Below are 27,771 nucleotides of genomic sequence, written 5' to 3' on the forward strand. Positions count from 1 at the left end.
CTGAAGTTAGAATTTTAGAACTTCATTTTTCACATTTTTTGCACTATAAGTGAGGTGGTAGAATAAGGATAGAAATATAGAGGACTACTATATTTAGTAAACAACTTCTAAACATGTTAGTTCTTTTTGAGAACAAATATCTTTATGAAATGTTCACCACATGAAATTGTAGGGGAGGAGATATAGTTACATGAGGCATTATAAAAAGCAGATAGACAGGTTAGTAGTAGGTGTCATTTTACTGGCCTAAAATGACTGCCTCTTCTGAGAAATGACTTACTTTCACTTGTTTGAATCAAGTATCAGGGATGAAAAACAAATAAATCTATTTTGCTGAGATGATGGCAGATAAATTAATTTACCCAGAGATTGCATGAAGAAAACAATTAATATTTCATCCATACTAGCACTTTTTTCCAAAGAATCTAAGAATGTTTATAGTGACTATCTTTACTTAGAAACCTTTTTATCTAGAAGGCAGGAACTTAGCCCAAATTAACTATAACATTATTTGTATCTTTTAATATGTGTCAAAGAATTAATATTGTAATACTGAATTATCCTTTCTTAGTAGTCAACAAAAGACAGAAGAGAAAAAAAATGTGTTTGTATTGTATAATCTGAAATAGGGAAATTTACTCTTATTTGGATTTTTTGGAAGCCTACCAATTTATTGATATCAAATTCAAGAACAAAATATTCTTGGAATATGGGATTTATCATGCAAATCATTCAGTCCAATAAACCAGGGATTAAAAACATTAGGAGCGTCCCACATTTTTCTCTTAATGAGTAAATATTTTAACATGGCTCTAAAACCTTCCCTGCTTGGTAAACGAGTTTTATAATGTAACATGGATATGTGATACTACAAGCTTCCTGATCCTACCACTATTTATAACAGTGGTTCTCAAACATTGCTGTACGTTAAGAGTCACCTGCAGGTATTTCAATAATTTAACAAATATCTTGAGACTGGAGACATATTTACTGCTATATATTTTACAGTCTCTTACTGGCTAAAATACATATTTTGGTTCCCATATCAACACCTGACAATGATCTAGTCTACCCATATTTTATGTCAAGTTGGCCCACCTAATATTGAATTCTTCTTCCTTCTAAAAAAGCTTCTACCCTGTTCTGATTCTATTGCTATTGCCACCTATTTTCTATTTTTCTGAGCTAGAATTACCCAAGTCATCTTTGACTCCAGAGTCATTTTCATTCACCTTATTACACAGTAATTTACAAAAGCTCATAAATTTTTATTTGCATGCTCTGTAGAATGTTTCCTCCTTTCCATTCCAAATTTTATTGCTCTAGGTTAGGATCCTAAAGCCATCAATACTAAAGTTACCAATACTTTTCCAACTTCTGTCTTTTCCTCCATTATCTTTGTTTTTAAAGACATTAAAGATATTAGTTGTCCTTAACCATAATTTTCATGATACCATTTTGTGTTTTTGATAACTTGGAAACATTCTGGCCTGAAATCTGAGTTTTTCTAACCTTGTGACACTGAATGTGTAGTATCACTCTTTGGTCTCAGTTTCAAGTACAAAAATCCAAGTGTTGAGATAGACAATTGCAAAGTCCACTCTAACGTACTGGTTTCAAATTAAATGATCCTAAGAACTTCCTGGTCTTGCCACTATTTATAGAAGTAGTTTGGCAACTTAGCTGTACATTAAAGAGTCACCTGCTATGCTGTAATTTTCCATTTGCCCCATCCCATAAATGTTTACTCCTTTTCTGTGTTATTCTATGCACCCCGCCCTGGAGGATAACTTCTACACAATATGCCATTGAGCTCACTTGCTCACTGGCTTCTCCTCAGATTTGTCCCATGCAAGGCATGTACAAAAGACAGGTGGGTGGGAGAAAGGGGTTTGGGATATTTTCTCCTCAATTTTTTTCTGTTTAGGGATCACATCTCTGGCAGCAATTTTGTCCCACTCTGACTCTAGCTCAGGAGGCCTAATAGATTTCAGACGTTACTAATTTTCTGTCTACTTTCTCTTTAAAACTAGGTTTGTTGCATTAAACTTGCTCACACTTTTGCATTTAATCCCTTAGTGAGAGTCTCTTCATTTGAATTGCTTGTTGGGACTATGACTGATATATCTAAGGAGATATTTTTGAAATACCAATGCTAAGACCTCACTGCAGGTCAATAGAATTGAAACCTTGGATGTGGAGCCCAACTAGGAGTACTTCAAAAAATTCCTCCTGGTAAATTATAAATAAAGTCCAAACACTTTATACTATCATTCAAGGGCATGTTCAATCTGATATCAACTAGTCTTATTAGTTAAGCAAATATCATAGAAAAGAAAAAAACCTCTCACAACAAAATGTGTCTACTTAATAATTTCCTAGTAAGGAAATGTAAAGAAACATGAGAAAGAAACCTAAACAAGTATAAATAAATGACAAAGTACTTTAATGACAAAGTATAAATAAATGACAAAGCATTACTTACACACTACACAACAAAGGCTCCCCAAAGGGAGCAATCACCTAAAATGAGGATTATTAAGACAAAGTTTTCTGGAAAGAGATGATTTAGTGTTAATGAAATCTATTAAAAAGGAGAGATCTTTCAAAGAATCATATAATTCTTAGGTATCTCCTTACCCTGAAATGCAAAGAATCTCCAAACATCATTTTCCTGTGAGGTATCTGTCTCTTATTATTCAATCAGTTGCCAAGAAGTCTCACACTTGTCTGTTTCATATTCTTTCAGTTGCATTGATCACCATTTGTGATTACCTCCTGGGTCCAAGGGAACCTCCCCTCTCAGCTTCCCAGGTAACTGTAGCTGGGACTACAATCATGAACACCGTGCCTAGCTATTTTTTTTTTAAACGTATAGGTGAGGTAGCATTATGTTGCCCCAGCTGGTCTTGAACTCCTGGATTCAAGCAATATCGCCAGGTGTGAGCCACTGTGTCTGGCCCATATTGACTTCATATCATCAGTATCCAAAGGTGAGTCAGCCAGTGACTTTGAAGTAAATAAAACATACTCTGATGGCTTTGGTTCTTCTAGTATTCGCCAGATGTGAAAAAAAACAACGAATTGTCTTCTCTGACCAATTAGTTCCAAGGTCCAAACTATTTAATGTTTATGTAAGGTTGCGTCCTATAGAAACATACTTCTTCATGCTACACTTACTGTTTAGTCCACATGAAGATTACAAAACCGCGTAAATGAGCAGTGAAAAACGCAAAGGCTTTCTCAGTCAGTCAGAAGGTATGTTTATACTACAATCAAGAAACAAGAGTAGCCTTAGAATGAAACAAAATCTCGGCAGGTATTGTGGGCTTGGAAGGGATTGTGTGACTATGTCATTAGAAAACCATACAATTTTTTTTCCCACTCTTTGAATCCTTTAACAGAAAAATTACTTTTGGCAGAAGGAAGAAGAGTATGTCTTCTAAACACTAAAAAAAAATTCTCTCAGAGGCCTTTCCAAGATGTTTTGGATGGCTCTCTGCCTCTCACTCTCTGGCAGCCCGCTCTCCCATCAGTGTTTGCTGAAGGTCAATAAACCCTGCACAGGCGGGTGCTGTGGAGTGCATGTGTGAGAAAACCTGCTGTTGTTGCGGTAAATGCAGTGTCCACAAATTCATTAGGAATGCATTTGTTCCTGGAAGTGCGAGCTATTCCGGTAACTGGCTGCCGCCAGTGTTTTTTAACCATATTCTCCACTTTTATGCAGACGTTACAGAGCAGAAAACCAGGTTTCTGTTCTCACTGCCTGCATCAATTTGTAATTTGTTACTTGATCAGCTCATTTTACCTTTCGTCTAGTATAAAAGGGCAGTCTGGGACACTGTAGTTATGTCTGGGGCCTCTTTATTAGACTTGATGATGAAAAGGGGCTCTCTAGGTTAAGGGAATCTCTGAATCTACTTATTCAGCTCTAAAGAAAATATTGGGCATCCGGAAGAGCTGAACAATTATAGGTAGTGTAAAAATTAGTGGCAAATAACAACTTCTACCTTCTAGATTTTCTCATGCAAAACAACAGAAAATATAGATATTTTATGATTCCACTGAAATGTTAAGAATTATTTTATTGAGGGTTCTTTCTTCTTCTCTTTGAGAAAATGTCCCCATTTTTTTCTGAGCAACGCTTTTGTAAGCTAGCCCTTCTGAATGTCAATAATACTAATATATTGTATTAGTTTATAAGGAATTTATAAGGAAAAATCTTAAAAAGCAAAATGAAGCCAGGATTTTTTAAGCTTACACACCAAACAAAACATTGCCACTTTTAACCAGACCTGACTGCCAATCTGAAAGAAGAAAACACTCAAGAAAAAATGGAATCACTGACTTTTTCTCTGAAGACAATTCTGGTCTGGTTCTTGAAGTAATGTCCCCTTAAGGGGGTGACAACATTGAACTTCCTGTGATAACAGTAGCTGACACACAAGGCTTCAGCTTACTTGTAACAGGCATGTTAGAACTCGTGAGAAGTGCAAGGCCCTTCCCTCACGAATGGAACACATCTGTCCAGGAAATACACTTCACTGTGCCAAAATGCTTTTAGTGTATCTGCCCCCTGAGTGCCCTATCAAGCTACAATTCCCTGTCAGCAAGTACCTTGTAATTCCTTTCCTTTTATGTTGATGAAAGTCTTGATCTATTATGCCAATACTGCATAGTTTCCACAGTCTCCCAGAAACTATTACTCAGTAATGTGCATAGGAGATGGTGCTCTGTTACTTAGACAATCAACCTCGGCTAAGAACATCAGCCCTTGAAGAAAAACAGTAGCTAGATAATCAGACTGCCATACAGCTCACGTTGCACTTCGGGGGTGGAAAGAGGAAGAATAGACCAGTGGTGAGATTAGACACTAGAGAAGATAATGCACTACCTTTAGCAGGAGCCAAAAAAAGTGAGTCAAGTAAGGATTTGACTTGCTACGTTCTTCGGCCTAATGGGTTCTGACCATATCCAGAGTTAGGGTTAGGATGAGTCAGACCTGGAAGTCCCCCTGGTTCTAATTATAGTGGCAGTAACAGCAGAGCTCAGAACAAAGCCTGAGCAGCCTCTATTCTTGAGAAAGCATAGGAGCCCAGGTGGTCACTGTGTTTTCAGTGCCACAGACATTCTGAAGTCCGTCACATTCACAGTCTCTCCGAAAAGCAAACTGAATTCTAAAGTTCAGGAGCTTTTGGTTTAGCACAATCAGAGAGATTCACAGGAAGAGACTAAGGTTAGAGCAATGCTAAGTTCACTGAGACCACAGAAATCAGACAAAATGAACTAGATTCAGGTGTGTAGTAAGCAGAACATTATTTAACCCACTACAGTTGATTTCTTTTGCTTGTTTCTAGATAAATCAAAATGGCATTAGCTGCTCATTCAGAATTCAGAGTGTTGAGTGCTCAGGACAGAACGAGTAATAACTAGCACACTTGATGCTGCTTAGTCTATGCCAGGCAATATTCTAACTTCTTGAAAATATTGACTCTTTCATTCCTCACAACCTAAAGAGGAAGATATTACTTACTCTTTTACCAGTTTTACAGGTGAGGAAACTGATTCAGAGAGGTTAAATAACTTGCTCCAAATTACAGAGCTCTTAGGTGGCACAGCAGTGATTCAAACCAAGCAGCCCAGCTCCTAGACCAAGCTCCTAACAACAGAAACACTACTGGGTGAATGGTTGCCAATGTCACAGGCCATTGATGACAAAACCAAGAGACAATCCATCCGCTTCTGAATCAGGCCTCTGAGACAATGCCAAGTGAGAGTGAGAAATGCCGACAAGCCTTTCCACAGTCCAAGCAATGCTGAGCAAAATCCATCCCTTTGAATGTGGCTTTTTTTTTTTCAGCTTAATCTTTTGTTCTTAAACCATTCCACAAAAACAAATACTCACATTCCAAATCCCCCAAATTAGTATTTCACATCTTATATATCATATTCACAATCTATCCTAATAGAAGATGATATCTTTAAAGGTAGCACTAATGTTTCAGCGTTTTCTTCTTTTCTGATAAGAAACCTGCTTTCCTGTAAAAGTACTCAACAGTTGCAAAACTCAAAAGTCGCAGTCCTTAGTGAATGTTTCTCAATGAATAACACAGGCTTTGCAACAGACCTTTTAGCCTCCATATCCCAGGCATCTTGAGAGGAGGAGAATAAATTCCAGGCATAGGTATAATTCAGATTTTCAGCTGCCTATTCATATGATTGTTTAATATTTATCGACAAGCACTATTTGTTGGAGGCCCAAGCTGGCCAAACATTTAAAGTAATTTCCCCCAGCAGAAACTCCAGTTTATAAAAATAACTTGGCAAATAATTTGTAAGTGATGTTCTTAAGTAATCAGCATTCCATCTAAGGAAATTTAGAAGTTGGTATGCTATTTTAGAGAAAGAGCATACAAAAGTTTCCAATACAATTTATTATGCGACAACGTCGTAGGTGGAAAAATCCTGAATATTATTCTTTGGGTAGATATAACAGATAGAAGAGCACACCATTTAAAACATGTCACTGTAAGAGTGACTTAATTATCCATTTTGGATGCTGAATTGTGTGTTCAAGCTTTATAACTTTTTGGTTAAAAGAACCTGCCGTTTACAGGTTGTGGGCTGTTTTTAATATAAATAGAAAGTCAAATGAAGAATTGTCACCATCTCTGCCATAAAGGAAAATGTGGTCCATTTTCTTTTTGATATGACTGCAATTCTTTTATCTATTTAATTCAATATATATATATACATATTTATCTAGATATACAGTTATATAATCTGAAGCTATACAGATCAACTACTATATCCAGGGTTCTATTTCAAGCACTGCAAAGATGAACAAGGCATACTTCCATACCTTAAGAAATTTAAAGCTTAGTTATAAAAACATGATAAGAAGTACAAGAGTAACTCTTACAAAAGAATTATGTGATAATTAACACTTTATAATGTCAACTGTATATTTGAAGAGTTCAAAAAAAGGAGCAATCACATCTATTATGAGACACTGAAATGCTTCATGGAGAAAATGCATCTGAGAAGGCTCTGGGTAACAAATGGATAGCAGCAGGCTTGAAAAGGAGGTTCAAGAAAGAAGAATACATACATCATTATACAAAAAAAAATACTTGCAGACACATGTTTATAGCAGCACAATGTGCAATTGCAAAATTATGGAAACAACGTAAATGCTCATCAATCAATGAGTGGATAAAGAAATTGTGGTATACATACACACACAGACACACGCACACAGACACACACACACAGTGGAATACTACTCAGTCATAAAAAGGAATGAGTTAACGGCATTTGCAGCTACCATGATGAAATTGGAGAATATTATTCTAAGTGAAGTAACACAGGAATGGAAAACCAAACCATCATATGTTCTCACTGATATGTGGGAGCTCAACTATGAAGATGCAAAGGGATAAAAATAATGCAATGGACTTTGATGACTTGGGGGGAAGAGTGGAAGTGGGGTGAGGAATAAAAGACCAAAAATAGAATGCAGCGTATACCACTCGTGTTGGGTGCACCAAAATCTTACAAATCATCACTAAGGAATTTACCCATGTAACCAAACACCACCTGTACCCCAATAACCTATAGAAGAATAAAAATAAAAATAAATACAATAAAGAATAGACCAAGGCACATAGATGAGAAAGAAGCAATGTGAAGCTGATAATCAAGCATGGCATCAATAGGAAAAACAGTGAAGAGACCTATTGACAAGAGCATACAATGCCTTTAAAAGTTAAGGTGTGAAAAGTGAGTTGAAAATGAAAATGGTGAGCTAACTTGTATTTTATCTTATAAGGTAAAAGACCTTTTGAAGAGGGTAATTGTGTAATTGGAGTTACCATTTATGCAAATATATCAGGTAGTGACTTGTAAGATGGATAAGCCAGAGGAAAAATGAGAGATAGCAAAGCCCAATCTGGATTTTCTTGTGTGTGTGGTAAACCACAGTAAGGTCAGGAACTCACAGGTGCTAGAAGGACAACAGAAAAAAATGGGACAGGAGAGAGAGGATTTGTGAGTCACTGTTAATGAATATCTAGGTTCTGTTATCTGATTAGATTTAAAACCTGGGTTAAGAACTGTGGAGCTCTTCTAGCTGAATTTTCAAGACTTGATGAGTAGGAGGAGCATCCCAAGAAGAATTGGTCAAAAACAGGTAAGCCTAACATTAAGCATCAGGCAGTTTAACATGTATGAGGCTATTGAGAGATCCCTTCAAGCCCCTGCAGCGTATTCACAAAAGTAGATTTGCTGCTTGAATCATGAAAGCAGATGCATTTTCTATGACCAGGACCATTACCAAAAATACCCTCCAAATTTTTTTCGTTTCAGATGAAAGTGCTGCTTAGGTAAATGTGAGCTTTCAAATTGAAGGTGCTACTATTGTTACTTAGATGTGTTCTTCTTACTTGAGAGTGATATTTCCTGTGGCTTGAGTGTTTTCTGATAACGCTAGCAACGTTGTGAGGGCCCCTCGCACGACTGGAGGGAACAGTCTTCTAGCTAAGGCTGACAAGGCTCCTGGCTTTCCAAGTTAAGGTCAGAGAGAGTACAGCATTTTGTCATGCCACTGTCTCCAGAAGGCTCAATGGAGCCGACCACCGTGGCCACTTAACTGCTGTCACTGCTCAGTGATTGACAGTTACATTGCTCAATTCTGTATTCTCATTCCAGTTTGCTGTAGTGAAAAATGCAGGTGATTTTTTGTCCTGTAGACTTGGGCTCTAATTCCATTTTAGCCATTTGGGTTACAAACTCATTTCATATAGGGTAGGATAATTTTTAATTTAGAAATCTAGCCTTCATCAATTCTACCACAGATAGTGATTTAATTATGCAAACTTGAATTGTTATTTATCATTTTTAATCTGTTAATTGACAAATAAAAACTATGTTTGTGGTATAAAACATGATGCTTTTGATATATATGTGTGTGTGTGTATATGTATCAAATCAATATACTTACTTTACGTACTTATTTTTGTGGTAAAAACCCTTAAAATCTTCTCTTAGCAATTTTTAAATATACAACATGATATGCACAATAAATCTCTTAAACTTATTTCTCCTGTCTGACTGAAATTGTGTTTCCTTTGGCCAATATCTTCCCAACCTCCTACCCCTACTCCCCTGCCTCTGGTAACCACCATTTTACTCCCCGTTGCTGTGAAATCTTATCATTTGCAGCAACATAGATGAAATAGAGGACATTACGTTAAATGAAGTAAACTAGGCACAAATCGACAAATATTGCATGATCCCATTTACACATGGAGCACAAAACAGTTTAACTGAACTTTTGCCAACTACTAAATGGATATTCAGGCAGTTACATGAAGTCAGAAGTGTAATCATGTATTAATCTTCCTTCCTTCCTATCGATCTTAATTATTAATAACATTTTTCCAACATACCACTTTGGTAATAGATTTGACGATTCCATTGATTTATTTAAAAATATAAATGGGTGCCTATTATGTTCCAAGCAATGTGGTAGGCTCTGAGGACTCACAAGTAATATACACACAGCTTTAGCCTCAGGTTGTTTATTGTCTAGGGACAGAGACAGCAACATATATGTTTTTGAGAATATGTTTTTGTCCACAACTTTGAGAAGATACTTATTATGTCAGCAATGAAGCCTTAAAACAATATAGGTTAACACCTATAAAGCAGAGGATGTTATAAAGTAGAGGATGTGGAGAAATAGGAACACTTTTATGCTGTTGGTGGGAGTGTAAATTAGTTTTAACCATTGTGGAAGACACTGTGGTGATTCCTCAAGGATCTACAACCAGAAATACCATTTGACCCAGCAATCCCATTACTGGGTATATACTCAAAAGATTATAAATTATTCAACTATAATGACACATGCACATGTATGTTTATCGCAGCACTGTTCACAATAGCAAAGACTTGGAACCAACCCAAATGCCCATCAATGATAGACTAGGTAAAGAAAATGTGGCACATGTACACCATGGAATACTATGCAGCCATAAAAAAGAATGAGTTCATGTCTTTCCAGGGACATGGATGAAGCTGGAAACCATTATTCTCAGTAGACTAACACAGGAACAGAGAACCAAACACCACCTAGTCTCACTCGTAAGTGGTAGTTGAACAATGAGAACACATGGACACAGGGAGGGGAACATCACACACTGGGGCCTGTCAGGGAGTGGTTGGCTAGGGGAGGGATAGCATTAGCAGAAATACCTAATGTAGATGACAGGATTGATGGGTGCAGCAAATCACCATGGCATGTGCATATTTATATAACAAACCTGCACATTCTTCACGTGTATCCCAGAACTTGAAGTATAATAAAAGTATATGTATATAACATATATATAATATGTATAATATATATAACATATATATAATATGTATACTATATATAACATATATATAATATGTATATTATATACATATGGGTTTCCTGCTAACAGAAACTCACAAATGAATTTTTTAAATGCTATTCATCTGAACATTTTTGACAGCCATTAGCCAAACTTTTAATGCTTCATTTATTTACTCCCAGAAATTCCCACAAATTCAAGGCATCAGCTTCCAGACAGGAGTTTCCATGTTCTTATTAAAATATAGAGGAACAATGGTACAAAAATAAAGAGTCAAATATTATATCAGGTGTCTGGTCACAATCTGTTATTATTTTATTAGAAGGGAAACCTGGAACTCCTTCTTTGGAAATAAAAATTCCCATTCAGAACTGAAATTGTTCTGACAAGACTCGAGCCAGCTCAGGCAAAAGACATACTTCCTCTATGAGATCAAAAATAAAATGAAGCTAGACCTATGCTCTAACAATATAGTTTCTGGTCCTTATTCCTCTGGCACTTTTGTTCGCACTCAGAGACTCTGAAGTTATTGCACCCAAAGGGGGTATTTTTTATCTTTAATTATTTATCTGAAATTGATTATCTTTCAATTAATGAGTTTAATTCAAGTAATTATAAAGTATTCTATTTTCCTAGTTGACAAAGAATTCGAGCTGAGGATATTAAATGATTTCAGGGTGCCGGCAAAAAATGACTTTATTGTTCTCTAGCCATTGCCTTTTAACATTCTATGACAGGTCTGCTTTCTGTCCTATTTGACAATAATTTGGGCATATCTTAGATTTCCAATCACTTTCAGTTATATGAACACACGTTATGTCAATGATGATGAGAGAGAGAGATAGGAAGAGAGCAAGAGAGAGAGGACTGGAATTTTAAAAATTTAGTCTCTATTAAACACAGGAGTCAATCTCATATCTAATTCATGGCTCTTTTTCTCACTCCCATAAGAACTAGTTTTCCTTCAAATATAATGAAATTTAAGCTTCAGGACTCTGAACTTGGAGGGCCTCTTACAAACCCTGTACCTAATGTTGCATTTGTATTCTTTGTGTTCTGCTTTTAAAAGAGCATTCTCCAAATTTCATAAGGCCCTAAAAAACCTGGTTTCCTCTCTCCCAGAAATTTAGGCCTCATCAGTGGACAGGAGGACATGTAGGAAGGTGTAGAGGAGCTAATCTACTCTCTGATTCCTCCTCCTGCCTCAATCATTTCTACCCCTTACTCCTCAAGAGTTAAACCAGAAGTGGGCTTAGAAGAAAGAAGCAATTGTTTCTTAATAGCAACTGTTTGTAGTTAACTCCTGACTATAGATACCCTCTCCAAGACAAACATCTAAATGCTCACTCTCTCGTGGGGTAAAATTTCTTGACATAGGCAGTGGTCTCCCTAGATAACCTCAGATGACCACTCACAAATCACTTCTCCCCTGGTTCCTGGCCCTTGATGTTGACACTACATTTATTTGTAGTTCACACTACAAATGTACTATTTATACATTTAGAAGAATGTACAAATAGCACAGTTCAATCATTGAAAAAAATAGTTTATTGAACATTCTCTCTGCATAAGGTTCTAGGTGAGATATTTTTCTCACATTATTCCACAATAGCAATTTAAAACATTACTTGTGGTTAACACACACATGTAGACACAAGCACAAATCTTTAAACATACAGCTTATAGCACACTTCATGGATCGATTGCAGGTGCAAAGAGCAGAACTAGACAAGTATGTATCTATATCGTTTGGGGATTTCAAAAAGTATAGCTTTAGAAAATCTGGACAACACAGCGAATTCCCCGTATTCCAGACAACTCATTCTCTGTGATAATGTTATGTTGACTTTATCATCAATATATAAACAGGATGGGGGGAAAAAAGAAAATGAGGATTCTCTTCAGATTTATAGCTTGCCATTTGTTGAGTATTAGAGCTAAGTTGTCAACTCTTTATAGACTTTTCTTTTCTTTTCTTTTCATGAGTTGACAAGTTTGCCCAAAACAAGTCACATTATCGCCATGGTGAATCTATGTCAGTGACTACCCAGAGTCACTGTTCCGGCCTCAGTGCCTGAATTGATAATAGGAAGCCCTGAATTCTCCTCTCGTGATCTTTGCAGACTTCACCACCCCATGAAGGTGCAGACTACAATCCCAGATTCTGGCCATTTTTGTATATTCCATTGTGTTTTAATTTTACATGCAACATGGCTAGCAGAAATGTCCTTTATAACTATACTAGTAGCCAGAAAAGAAAAACGACCACTTTTGTTGGCCTTTCACTTCATTGGAGCTATACTCAAACTATTATCTATTTAACTCAAGTGTAAATACAAAACCCACAAAACATTCAAGGTGAAAGTCTGGAGTGTGTTTTATGATTTGTTTTAACCTCAATTAAATTTCTAAATGTATTAATTCTCCATTTCACTTAGCACTTGCTGGGTGAGAAAGCGGGGGCCCAAGAGCGTTTTATAATAATTAGGGCAAGAAGCATATATTGACAAGGAGAGATTTTCTGTGTGATGAAATTTGCCATCCTCAGTAAATATAATGATGGCACCATGGGATTAACACATTTTTGAAACTTTTAAACTATGCAGTAATGTTCTTTTTTTTGTAAATATACTAGAGTAATGTAAATTTTATTATTAATAAAGCACTTGAGGTTGTATTGTTAAGGCTTTTTATATTTGAACCCACAAGTAGTTTGCCGAGGAATGGTGCCCCTAATCACTCTTTGTGGCTAAGCAAACACATTTAGTTGACTTTCTTATGGCATGAGCCAGGTTTCCCTTACCATGGTGAGTATGATTTTGAAACCAAGAAATTTTAGGTTTGTCCTTTAAGAAAAGTGATTTACAGGAGATGGTTGTGGGAGGGGAAAAAGGAACCCTATTTTACCCAAAAAAGAGACAAGATCCTTGCCCAAGGCAGCATTGTGACATTGCCAATGCAACAGGGTTGTGAAATACTGAGTTTTTGTTTTTGTGGTGATGTCTGAAAGTTCTGGTTACTGTATCGATGTCTTGCTATCATGCATCTCTAGTTCCAGCTCTACTTCCTTATAATTGCTAATGAAAACAGGGTGATGAGCAGAGCAGTGGCTAGATTTTCACTTCAATTCTTCTGTTGTTTGTGCTGATAGATGACATCTGCTGAAAATTTCTTAATAATTATATTCAGCCTTTAAGTAAGAAAACACAATTGTCTTTTCCTATACGTTTAAGGCTATTTTTCTCCTAAAGCGAACTTGTTTTTATTTCTCTAACCCTAGGCATCCATTAAAAACAGTTTCTGACTATTAACGTGTATTTTGCAAGTAATCAAAATCACAGTAACTGAGGAAAATTAGGACAAGCCTAATGGTAGCCAAGCTCTAAACAGGCTTTAAAATAAAAATAGAATATATGACTCAGAATACAGTACTAGTTCTTCATCTTACAGATGTTCTCAGCCATCAGAGTCAGCGTGGGCTATGACACTGGTAAGTGTGGGTGAAATGGGTAAAATTTTGAAGAGAATGATAGGCTTTTTTCCCAGACTATCTTCCTATTACCTCATATTACTTTATGTTTCACAGAATGTATGGAAAACTTTGCCTACTCATTTTTTATTTGCCTTAATAGCAAGCTTTCAGTGAACCTTAAATTAGTAATATAATTGCCTCCCTCTTCTAATGGCAGTTTAGGTTTATACAAAACCCATCTCAGGAAACAAGGGTCTGGCTTTAGTTACTTATTAACTGAGTGGCCATGTCATTAAACAAAATACACTAATGATTTCTGTCATGACACACCATTCATTGGGCCAACAAGATAGAAAAGATGGCATCTCTGACCACGGAAGGACAGAAATGCTGTCATGATATTTATATTCCACCTACTCGAAAGACCAATTGAGAAACTCCATATGGACTCCAGTTTGCCACTAGCCCACAGAATTGAAGTTTCTTAGCTGTCTTAAATTAAGAATTTTGGGTAAGTGTAAAACTTTGCATATATTTATTTTCATAATTCCAGGCAGTTTATTTTCATATAGTTTTTCTCATCCTACCCAATTCTCTTTTAGTTGACACAATAGGTAACGGAAATACATTCTTAGAAAGCTTGTCAGAAGAGAGAGCCAGGTACAATAGGAGAAAGTAAAAGAGCATTGCCTGATAGCTCTAATCTAAGGTGCGTAGTGAGGAAAAGGCATCTACACCTAGGTTAAGACAACAAGAGAAATAAGCTAGGCTCCACTGAGGTAGATTGACTGATTTGAATTATCTGAAACCCCTTCCTCTCACTTCTCAACATTGGCCAAATGGCAGGTGGTACAAGTCCAGTTCCCCAGTAAGTTCCTGTAAACAAAACTACTTATTTATAGACAGCTTCTCAGTACTGTTTTCAGGAGCTCAGTCAGAATGCAACTCAGAGCCACATCAACTGCAAAGAAAAATAAAGATATAAAATCCCGTTTTAAAAAATCTGCTTTATAACTGGAATGAGATCCTCCGTGTATTTGGAGGATCCTCAGCATTATGACTTGAGAACAGGTTTAAAGAAACATAGAAATAAGCCCCATGAACTCCTGCATTGAAGCAACAAGAAAATTAGGCTGACATCATGGAAATCTGCCAGCAGAGTTAAGCAAAATTTGAAGTATCTACTTCTCCTTTCTATTCTTTCTTCTTTCTCTTTCTATAGAGCATTCACTGGAATCAGCTTTGATGGAGGAACAACTGTTCTGACTGTATACACAGACAGATCATAAAGCGGGGAACTGGGCTATTGAATACTGAAGCTTTCCCAAAAACATTTGCCCTATTTATTTATATAATGCAAAATAAAATAATAATAATGCATTCCTTTCAAAAATACATGTCAATGTTTTAATTTATTCTCATAATTCTCCCTATGATATTTGCAGACAGATATGTGCAGATTAACTCAGCATATATTTCAAAAGGCAAATTCTTCAATAGTTTTAATCTAGACTTGTGTTACATATAGAAAATAGTAAGAGGTACAGTTGCTTATAAGGATGAAAAATATGGTGGCTTTTATTATAGTCCCTTCATACATTCTAAATGAGCACATATATTCACCAACAGCTAAATGCAATCACTTTACACATTCACCAAATTTATTCAGCAACTATTAAAGTCAAGACTTCTTGTTTGTTCTGAATATAATCACAAAGGTACATAAACATAATCATATTCTTCAGAAACAAAATTTCACCAAGAGATAAAGTGTAAGCTTATTTGTAGTAAAGATACATTTGCTACTTGCTGGCCCACATGAGGCACCTATTACCTGTTTCCTGAATGAGTGTATAAATAAAAAAAAATCAAGTAATTTCAATATAACATAGGATGTAAGCCACAAATGTGAATAACTGCTATGGGATTTCAGAGGAAGGGGAATCACTGTTAGCTGAATGATCAGAAAGAACTCAAGGAGTTATATGAACTGATAAAGATTTCAATCAGGTAGTAGTTCAAACAAAATAAGGCATTGTTGGGTAGCCAGAAATAAAAAAGGAAGTCTCAGGCAGAGAGAACAAAAAGAACAAGACTAATGGGGGTGGGGTAAAAATGCAGGATGGGAATAAGTGGCATCCAGGAGATCAATTCTGTTTGTATAGTTGGAGCAGTAATGGGAGAAAATGGATTGGAGCTAGACTACAAAGGCCTCAGTTATCATACTGAGGACCTTACACCCTATTCTGAAGACCAGTGTTCTCCATGTCTCCTAGAGTGCTCTTGTATTGCTAAATTTTTTGACCACTCACCACTGTAAATGTATATTTATATATTAGGATTTTATAAATTATACACATTATATTGTCCATCTATATCTATTTTTGTGTATATACACACAGATATACATATATGAACACATATTACAAGTAGACATTTGTAAATGTCTACTGTGACATATTTACTATAATTTTTAACCACACACACATGTATTCAGTTATTTTTGTACATATTTGCTTACTGCATGTCTTCTGTATTTTCTGCTGAATTGTAATTCTTATAAGAGAAAGAAACATTTTCTTGTTCCTTCTATATTGCAAGTGCCTAGTGCAGAATCTGGCACAGAGTAGGTGCTTATTAGATATTTGTTTGATGAAGAAATAAGTTGAACAGTTGGCTGATCAAGTTTGTTTTGAGGTGAGAATACACTAATCTGGAGCCATCAATGACAGGCAGGGCGTGGTGGCTCACGCCTGTAATCCCAGCACTTTGGGAGGCCGAGGTGGGCGAATCACGGGATCAGGACACAAAGACCATCCTGCCAGCATGAAAAACCCTATCTCTACTAAAAATACAAAAATTAGTTGGGCGTGGTGGTACAGGTCTATAATCCCAGCTACTTGGGAGGCTGAGGCAGGAGAACTACCTGAACCTGGGAGGCGGATGTTGCAGTGAGCCAAGACCGCACCACTGCACTCCAGCCTGGCGACAGAGCATGACTCCACCTCAAAAAAAAAAAGTTTCCTTATGTCCTTTTTTAATTTGTTATTTTTGCTCTCTCTCTCTCTCTCTCTCTCTCTCTGTGCAGAACACTTAATGAAAGTTCCCATTTCTACAAACTAAAGACATAGCATTTCTTTCCACAGAAGACGTATTTAAAAAGGAATATAAAATTCTATTTATAATTTCTTCATAAAATACAAAGTATCTGAAAATGAGTTCCTTGGAGTCCAAGGGTTTCCTATAGGATCTTTAGTGGCTCTTTTAGGAGAAGGGCTAGAAAAATGTTTGAGGAGTGACTACAGACTGCTATTTCAACTTGCCATCTCCAATTTTCTCCTTTAATTGATATAGATACTGTTTATAGGATACTGTCTGGAAAAAAGAAAAGGGCTCAGGAAGTTAATACAATATTTTGTTAAAACCACTAATGTAAAGTTGTTTAAATCCTGTAGAAATACAACAGACCTATTAATAACTATGTGAAATCTAAAATGAATTTTAATAGTTTTGTCATGTTGGTTTGTTTATATTTTGGCACACCTACTCCTCAATCTATGGTATTGCTGCTGAAACTAGAATAAAAAGAAACAAAACTAATACTATACTAAAAGGTGCTTTTACCCTTAAAAGTTGTTGGTGATTATTCTCTTTTGTCTTCCCAAATCCATCTCCCCCCCCCCCCACCTTTTCTATTTATCACCTGGTCTCCCCTGTTAGTTGGCATCTGGTCAAGGTCAACCAATGGGACACATTGGAGGGAGATGAGAACATAGGAAGAGAAGAAAGTCGTAGTTGATTTTCCAGTTCCTACCTGCTTTCACATTGCATGTCTCGAAGTAGCTGCCTCTGCCTCTTGGTTCCTTTTTCCACAGTTCAGGGTAATGACTGAACAGAAGGAAAAAGTATTACTAGATTCGGGTGACTACTAAAATGTACTAAAACATAGTAGACACCAGACTCTAGAAACACTTTTTCCTTCTGTTCAGGTCCTAGCAGGTAACAGCTTTCCATTGTTGCTATTCTCTGGGTCTTCACTATTTCTTTGTTTCCTCCTTGGTTCCTCTCACACCTCTGTAACTAACTTCTTGTCTCTTTATCTGAGCCATCTGGTGAATTATGTTTCCTACCATTTTCCTAGCGGATACAAAGTTGAAGCCTATTAAAACATCAAAAACTAAAACACAAAATATTTAAATACTGGTCATTAAAATGTTTTACTACTGACTCAACCTGGTTAAACCATGTTTCCAATATATCATACCATACATTGTTTTTGCAAAAAACACTAACTATTCATATAGATTGTGAGCAAATTAAAACTATAGAAAGAGTTCATATAATGTCATGTCAGTGAATGTCCAGAAAAAATATTACTTCATTGTAAATAAATATTCAGAACTCTCCATTCCGCACCTGCCTGCTAGCCAGAAGGTGACAAGACCATATAGCTCACTACACAAATCCAGAGAAGACTCAGGAAATATCCTAGAAACAGTTCAAAGAGTAAATTTATATATGTGCACATGTTCACTTACTACAAAAAAGCAGAATATATTATTATCAGAGGCCTAAGAGACTAGTCAATGACTAGTAGCAAAATATTTTTGCTTAAGTCTAAGTGTCCGCTACTGTCTGTATTTCAGCAAAAACTATAGCTGGCAAGCACTTTAATAACCATAATTAGTATTTACTCTTAAAAATGTTATCTCAAGAAACCCTGAAAAAAAGTATGACATGAACATGAAGAAACTTTAATAAGACAAAATAAATAAAGTATTGTATGTTTTGAACATATTCTTGAAAAGAGATCATAGCAAGTTTCCATAGAGCTTTTATGAAAACATTGACTGGTTATTTTTATGTAGCTGTTAAAAAAAAGCATGATATTTTACAAAGGAATAAAGAAAAATGTCTTGCAATGAGTTTTAAAGAAAATCTTGTTTAGAGAGAGATGTTCAGCAATCCATTCTATTATTTTTGGTATCTTAAAGGAATACCCACAAAAATAAATAAATATTAAAAACAACATCAATCATTGATACTGTGAGTTAAATGATTACAGCATGATCATCTCTGAAAATCAGAGGGAAATCTCATCTAGTTCTATCATTAGTGAATAGGCAGGACATGTTCTCAGGTCAAAGAATTGAAGTAAAGTAGATTGCTAGAGCAGTGTCTTCTGCCTGCCTTGAATTTACAGAATGTGCATCAAAGAATCCGAAACAAAACAAAAAGGAATGATTTAGGGCAGTTTTTGTCTCTGTCAAATAGAATCACAATACTGAAATTACAGATATATCTGTAGTTTCTTCAGTGATCCAGGTGAAAAACAGCTATGACTCTAAGAAATGTTTGAGAAATAGCAGTATCCTGCCCATAGTCTACCTACACCAAAGAAAAGAATTTGGGTCAGAGGTGAACTTGCCTCCCCAGCAGTTGTATGGCAGAATGGCCAAGATCACCTGACAATGTGAATATAGGAGATGAAAGATTACCATAGATATCACCAAATTCAGGGAAGCAGCAGTGGCTGATGAAATGATATCATGAGTCACATTTGAAATCTAGAGCTCTCAAAAGCCTGACTGATTGGAGAAACACTGTTCATACATGAGAAAAAGATATTAATTCAAACATAATTATAAACAGACAAAAAACTCATGAGATACTGAAACCATGATGCCATTTTGCAATCTAATAATTCTATGTTCTAATTCTGCAGCAATTGTTTTCTCCATATATATGAGAAGTTTGTTAAAGTCATCACTTTATGCTACTTCCTAATTGCGACATGATCACTTGGAACTTACAATCTGGCTTTCACTATGACCAATCAATTGAGAATTTTCAGAAAAACGTGCAAATTCTCTTTGCAACATGCAACATGATTTACTACCACTGCCACTTATAATATTTCTTCCTTTGAAATTGAAAACCCTTGGTACACTTGGGGTTTTCTTCCTGTTTCTCCAACCATACTTTCTCCGACACCTTCCTTTACCCATCCCCCAGATTTCAGGATGTCTGCAGAACAGACATTTTCATCAGAGTATCAGCTGCAGTTTATGGACCTCAAGACATGAGGGGAAACTGTTCGTTCTACATCCTTAGAATTCCATCACCTGGTAACTCCTCAAATTATCATTGAGATGGTTCTAAGGTTCTTTCTTTAATCTTTGTGGGTTTTTTTTTTTTTTTTTTGAGCTCAGCTCACTACAATCTCTGCCTCCGGGACTCAAGTGATTCTCATGCCTCAGCCTCCAAAGTAGCTGGAACTGGAACTATAGGTGCACAACACCACACCCAGCAAATTTTTTGTATTTTAGTAGAGATGGGGTTTTACCATGTTGTCCAGGGTGGTCTTGAACTCCTGAGCTCAGGCAATCCACTCACCTTGGCCTCCCAAAGTGCTTGGATTACATGTGTGAGCCACCGTGCCCAGTCTGGTTCTCAGGTTTTTTTAAGATCAGAAAAAAGGAAATTTTGCTTATAACATTCTTACTTTGGTACAACTTTATTTGTTTCGATGTGGGGTGTGTGTGTGTGTGTGTGTGTGTGTGTGTACATAAAAATAGTCATAAGCAAATCCTTAGAGATATCAATCAGAGATTTTCAACTCAGAATATTTCTGTGATGCATACATTTATTGTAAAATTACATGTTGTGTACTAGTATGGGAATTTGCTAATTATGATAGAAATAATATTTATTTTCTACAAGTTACAAATGTTTTACCTAAGAAATAGTTAAGTAATGATGCAAAGTAAGTGGACAATTATGATTAGCTGAAGAAAGTTTACGTCCTACAGCCAATAAATTACTACTGATAAGAAACTTTCTATCTCAACATAGAGACTTGCCTTGCAAGATTTGGTCACGTATTTTTTTTCACAAGACAGTTATTGGTTTGCATAGTTTTCTTGGAACAAAAAATATTATTCAAAATTACTTTTTCTACCACGTCTAGCAAGTATCAGCTACAACCTTGATTATATGCTTTGAAATGTAATATCAACACCTGTTCTCTTTCTTCACCTTCTAAGTGCCTTGGGGACTCTATTTCCTTGGTGTCCTGAGTTCTAATTCCTTAGTAAGCCCACTGAGTATGTGCTGTTACATGAAATGCTGTGTTATTAGAAGGAACCAGTTGATGATGAAGGCATGTGTCTCTGAAAAGTTCAGAGATTTGCTCAGCTCAGGCAGGGAATAATAGAGTAAACTGGAACAGTGTCACCTGACAGATTTAGTGTAGAGTACCTCTTAACTATCACAATGTATTCAACTAAAAATATCTGAACCAGATCTATGCTGAATCAGATAGCACTTGTATTTTATTCTCATATACATAGCTAGTGGTAATTACCAATATTTAAGAAAAATTTTCAAGAAAACATTGAATTATAAAAACTTAGTATTTATTTTTTCCAATAAATTGGGACTTTAGCACTGAAACAAATGGAAGCTTAAGGAAAGTTTTTAGAAAAGAGCTTGCAGACTTCTATAATGTATCACAAAGTAATAAAACCACAGAATATATGGGATGAATCAGAGCTTATGTATTATTTATGCAAACCCTTTAATTTTAGGAATATGAAAAATGAGGCTCAGATAATTTGGTGAATTTTAAGGTTCTATCACCACGTATAATTGAATTGGGACTCTAGAACGTGGGTATTCTGATTCCTCATTCAGCACAATTTTCCCTACTCAATAGTCTCTTCTGCCTTCTTCTTTCATGGAAATGTTTTTTTTCTAGAAACCTCCAAGAAGTATGAAAGTATTTTACAGGTTTCATGATAAAAAAAAGTTAAAGTTCTAAATTGTTACTAATAGATATTTGATTTGCCACCTTTTTACGGTCCTTATCCAGCTATTTCAGTATTTAAAAAAATAAAAATAAAAACCATTGCTCAGTAATGATCTTTAAAATTCAGTGGCTTGAGTGCATTAGGATTTCATTGAACATTATTTAAGCAAAACTCTTTTAATAACTTTTGAAATCAACAGCTGAACAAATAATTATTGGGCTATTATATGACCTACATGATAACATGTAAATATTTGCTATTCAAGAGGTAATAATTTAACCTGGAATTGTAAATGTGTTTTAGAAAATCTGATTTTCTGAGATTTGGGTATCCATTAATTTTCACCCCTTTTGTGTATTTCAAATACCCCAGAGTTTAATGGTAGTGTTCACAAACTTATTTACTTGCAGTTCTGCCTTTCCTTGAGGCATTTCTAAGTGCCCAAAACTATTAATAAGGATGAATAAATAGACACAAATGAGCTTCTTTTCAATCATTTACAATTTAGTCTACTATGAGCTAATCCTGTGTCCTCCGTTAATCAACCCCAAAACACAAGCCTTCCATTGTGCTTGATAGAGATGAGGGAAATGTGGTGGAATTCAGTCAAAATATTAATTTAGACATTTGGGAACCATCACCTCCTTGAGAAAACTATCAGGTAAAATACATTCATTTTTAGGCAAGCTAAATTCCCATGTCCATGGATTGCACAACCCTGTTAAAGTCAGTAAGTATCAAAGTCTTGAGCTGTGGACTAGACAACATTGCCCAATAACCACAATTAGTGTTTCCAGCATCTGCTGTTCCTCTTTTACAAATCTGAATTCTTCTTCCTATGCTATCTCTCACATACATTATTCATGCTGATGTTGAAATAGTGACAATTTGTGAAGAGACTTCAGTAGTTTCATTGTAGCACTGAAAATCACTGTACAAATAACAGAAGGAAAACTGGCCCCAGGAAATTACCTCATAAACGTTCTTAAATCCCCATTGTATTATAATGCACTTTAAACAAACAGGGAGTATAGTATTTTGTTAAATCTTTGGTTTGTCCTGGACAGTAAAACTAAGATTTTTTAACCCTCAGTTTCAAGTTCTTCACTGACTTGCCCTGATTTAACTTCTCTTTTTTTCCTCCATTCCTGTAGTTGTCCTTTTATCAGTAAAGCCTACCTACCTTTCAATCAAATCTCTTACTCCCGGCCTCCATTCTAACTTACACTTAAAATCTTTCACCAGTATACAGAATTCTTCTATTCCCCTAATTCACAGAGCTCTCAAGATAAGACAATTTACTGTTATTGATATTTAAATGCAATGATCATTTCCACTAAACCACTCTATATTCTTCAGGAAATTTCCCCCTTTGCTCTTTATAGTACCAGAGAGAAAGAGCGCGAGAGAGGTGATATAAAGAGAGTGAGGGAGGGAGGGAGAGATAGATAGAGAGAGAAAGAGAGAGAAATATCACACAACATTTAAATCAGCCTTAAAAATAGATAATAGCCCTCAAGCCCTAAGCCTGACAGAAATAAAAGAAGATCTAGTGAGAATCAAAAAGTGGAACTGAAACAAAAATTTTAACATATTTCTCTTTATTAAAAACATTTGTTTGATTTTTATGGAAATCTGAGTTTTTATGGAACCCTAAATATTATTATTTTGTGAAAAACTATGTCTTCTCTGATGTAGAAATTGACCAAACTTGCAGATTACTAAGAAGAAAATTCCATGTGAGATGGGCCAATTTTGTACTTACACTAAATTTTGGAACAAAATACACATTTGGAAATAAGAAAACATGAAATAAGTATGTGTTTATATTACACATTGAATTAATATTTCCAAATAAGTAAAATTCTTCCTAGGGCAGATGGGAAGTCCAGGTACAGCTGATCATTTTTACGTGAAGGATAATGTATACATCTTCCATCACTCTTCATAACTGACAAATTGTTCTATGTGTGACCTAAGATTTCTGACTGGACCCAAAGAATCTCCATGACGTATGTTCTTGAGATTGGTAATAAATAACCTTTAGGCTTGAGGGAGAAGTTGACTTGTTGATGATTACCACCAACTTTCAGGAAATCTCTAAAAATATTTTCAACATAAAGTTAGCAACGTTCAGAAGGCATCCTAACGTTTTCATCCACTCCTTCTATGCAGACCACATTTGTTTTCCGTGTAATCCTTTCCCCCTCCTAACAACAGCTGTAGCACTACTTAGCGCCCATTGGTCTAATGCTATTCTTAACTAAAACTACTAAATGACCTCTCAGAGAAGTGCTAGAGAGGGCCAAAGAGTAACTCAGGTAGAGGGTTCCATTGTCCTACCCAACATCTTATCCATTCTGCTCTTACTAAATCACATACTTAATCAATCAGATGATCAACCAATCTAAAAGTTCATTGACAGTCTACTACATGAAAGTCACTGTAGTTAGTCATTTTTGATAATACAAAGAAATGTGTTACTGGCTGAGGATTTGACATTGTTACTTTGACTACCTCAAGAAACAGTCAAGGGTTCATGACATGTAACAATTGTAATTTTGCTGAGGCATGAAATTGAATTACATGTGACAAGAGTCTGGTCTCTAGCAGGAATCTAGCTAGAGTGTGCCTATGTGATTGACCCACATATCTTCTCACAGTGGTTTAGATATTTTCTGCTTGTGGTCAAGTTACTATGTGATAATTCTCATGATAAGATTTTTTAAATAAATATTTTCTTTGTGAGTACTTTTCCAGCAAATGAAGTCAGCTACTAGTTCTAGTGATAAAAGTAAAGTCGAAACAAAACTATCTGAGAAAGTGATGGTTCTAATCCAGAAAATAAAAGCTTTATGGAGTCAATTACATGTTTCACTGACATTCATGAATTTGGAACTGTGGTATCCCAAATAAATATTGAGGGTCTGCTATATAAAATAAAGTCCTTATCCTTAGGGAACATTTAGAAAAACATAAAATTGCTTTGTCAAAGTTACCTTCTTACAGACCATATTAGTGTTAGATCATTGCAAATATGAATGTCATTTTGATTACATTTTAGGATCAAGACATTCATGTTATTTGTATTTTTCTGAATATTATGCATAAAATCACCAGAGTCTACTCTTTCACAGTACAGAATTTGATATAATGACAAAATATGTAATTTTAATTTACTTATTTATTTTTAGTTGTAGGTCACAACTAATACCACTTAGGTTAAAGTGAAGCTATGAATCAGAAAAAAAATCCAATTAATTGTGTCACTATATAACACAGATGTAGGTTAAAACAACTTCATGACGAAGTGGGATTTGACGTATTTTCAAGTTGGCTTAAACACTTTTTCTAGGCAGAATAAGCTTGGAAACAGTTTCTGAAACCCAGAACATTGTGACAATGTACGTGATGTTGCACAATGGGAAGTCTATGGCATATCTTGGCCACCTGTCCCTTGTGAAGATCAAGGCCCATCATTTCTGTTTATGGCAGCTGTTGTTTTCCATCCTTCTTTCCTCCTGCTGATGCTTGTATATACAGCCGCTCTGGGTCTCCTAACCTTACGCTGCTTCTGTTTGTGGTGCTTGCCCTTGCTATTTTCACTTTATATGAGCTGCTCTATCCTTTCTCAAACTCGTTAAAATATTGTTCCTAATAAAGATCGAAATCCCATGCTTGACTTCTTAAAAATAAACCTTCCTCTTTTCCTGGGCAAGCACACAACAGAATGTGGGGGAGGTGTGGGGTGGGGGATGGGGGTAAAGAAACAGGAAAGAAACAAAAACTTATCTCTTAAAGTTTGCAAAGTACTTTTTGAAAATGAGAATTCTTTGTATTTTTAAAACCCTCTCCACCCATTAGCCTCAACACTACATTGCTGCTATACTTACACCTCGCTCGTTATGTATTTACTTTTTATATAACTAAGCAGCACCCTGTCATAAATGAAATATTCATGCAAAAAAAAACCTGCTCAAAATGAATTTATAAAAAGAACATATAAAAACTACCATCTGCTCCCACTCCTAGCAAGCCCTTAGATACCCAAGTGTAAGCCCTCTGATTCCACAGAGGTAAAGCAATGTGTCCATGATGTATTCCTGAAAGCCCAAACTTTAGAGTTTGTATTAAGATGGATCTATGAGCTCTGGCCATCAAAATGCTTAGCTCAACATTGATGGGCTTAGATATTGCATATAATGAATTCACGTGCTAGCATATTGTAATGGGTAGTCATACTCGGTCATATTGTGCTGAATTGAGCTGAAACTCTTCTGGGAAGTTGTGAAAGCGTTTTGTAGTCAATTGATACTATACCACTTTATAATAAGCCTTCCTTTAAAGAAAGTTGTCCAGACATTCCAGGACTCCAAGGTGAAGTGCAGGCATTTGGATATTTTTTTGTTTTAATCGAGCTAAGAAAGCTAAGGATACTTCTGACATACTCAGTGCATTTTACTGCTCACACTTGCAGCATCACAATTGCAACACATCAATGCTAATAAGATACATTTGATGTTCTCAGTAGCTGAATTTCTACCAAATGGCAAGTTGCCTTTTTAAAAGTTCAATGAACACTTAAAAGAAGTTTTCTCCTTTCTGTACCCTTCCCTTCCCATCCAGCACATTCCCACTTTCTTCAATGCTCCCTGCTAACCACTCTGAAGTTTATATATAAAAATTTCATGTTTTCTTCCTGAGTCAGTTAGAATTGTTTGCTTGCAAGTGACCAAAAAGCAAAGTAACAGTAGTATAAACAAGAAAAGAGGGCCGGGCGCGGTGGCTCACGCCTATCATCCCAGCACTTTGGGAGGCCGAGGCGAGTGGATCATGAGGTCAAGAGATCGAGACCATCCTGGTCAACATGGTGAAACCCCGTCTCTACTAAAAATACAAAAAATTAGCTGGGCATGGTGGCATATGCCTGTAATCCCAAGCTACTCAGGAGGCTGAGGCAGGAGAATTGCCTAAACCCAGGAGGCGGAGGTTGCAGTGAGCCGAGATCGTGCCATTGCACTCCAGCCTGGGTAACAAGAGCAAAACTCCATCTCAAAAAAAAAGGAAAGAGTCTTCTTCCCTCTCATAGGAAAGATATGCAGAAGCAGGCAATCTAGAACTAATGTCATGGCTCCAAGATCATTAGAAAACCAGCATCCTTTTTTTCTTGCAACACACACATTGACTTGGTGTGTTGATTTATGGTTGAAGATGGCTCCCTCAGTTCTAGGCATTCCACTGCAATCCAAATAGCATGTAACACACACTCCTGAATATACTGCTTTGACCAGAACTTAGTCACATTGCATGTCTTGCTGCAAATCTTGCTACTCTAGGAAACGCAGTCATTAGCTTGACTCATTGCCACCCCAAAATAAATTCAGAGTTCTTATACCAAGAAGGAAAAGGAGATAGGATGTTGGGGTAGACAATTTTCAGATATCATAGGTCATTATTACATAACATCTGTTCAGGTTTATATTTCTACTAGTTTTAGTTAAATAATCCAGGTGCTCATCATTCAATAATCAAATTATTGATAAAGCTATGATAAAAATGAGTAGAGAAGAGTTATAGAGTATTGTAATGAGTATCTTAGCTGCTGTTACATTCTGTTTATATATACAGGAAGCTCTGAGGCTGCCTTCAAATAACTAGCCACACTTATCTACCCAAACAAATATAAAAATCAAGGTGCTAGATCTATATCCCAAGACTCTTGATGCTTTTCAGAGTGTGAAAGAGGAACTTACTGATAATAACACTGGAACATCAGAGGTAAATCAGGGTTGCCCAGGGAAAACTGGAGCATGTGACTACCCAACTCATCCTCCCTACTGAATACCTTCACATACCAAACCTTAGAGGCATCAGTTTACTTTTGTTAATTTGCCAATCATTTCTCACTGAAAATGTCTTAGGATATGAAGAAAACATAACAGAATTGGATTATTATCACACACGTATCTCTAAGTCTATTTAGGCTGTTACAACAAAATGGCTTTGCATGAGTAATTGATAAACAACAGAAATTTATTGCTTATGGTTCTGAGGCCGGAATGTCCAAGATCAAATTATCATCAGATTC

The 27,771-nt window shown here is 36.0% G+C and overlaps 1 long non-coding RNA gene across 3 annotated transcripts in view; it reads right to left on the minus strand.

Annotated features, from left to right (window-relative positions):
• The window catches only part of LOC103791509 (uncharacterized), a 520,065-nt gene that overhangs the window by 108,053 nt on the left and 384,241 nt on the right, over window positions 1–27,771 (minus strand). The window lies entirely within an intron of this gene.

The sequence above is a fragment of the Callithrix jacchus genome, chromosome 2, assembly GCF_049354715.1.
Source record: "Callithrix jacchus isolate 240 chromosome 2, calJac240_pri, whole genome shotgun sequence".
NCBI classification, from domain to species: domain Eukaryota; kingdom Metazoa; phylum Chordata; class Mammalia; order Primates; family Cebidae; genus Callithrix; species Callithrix jacchus.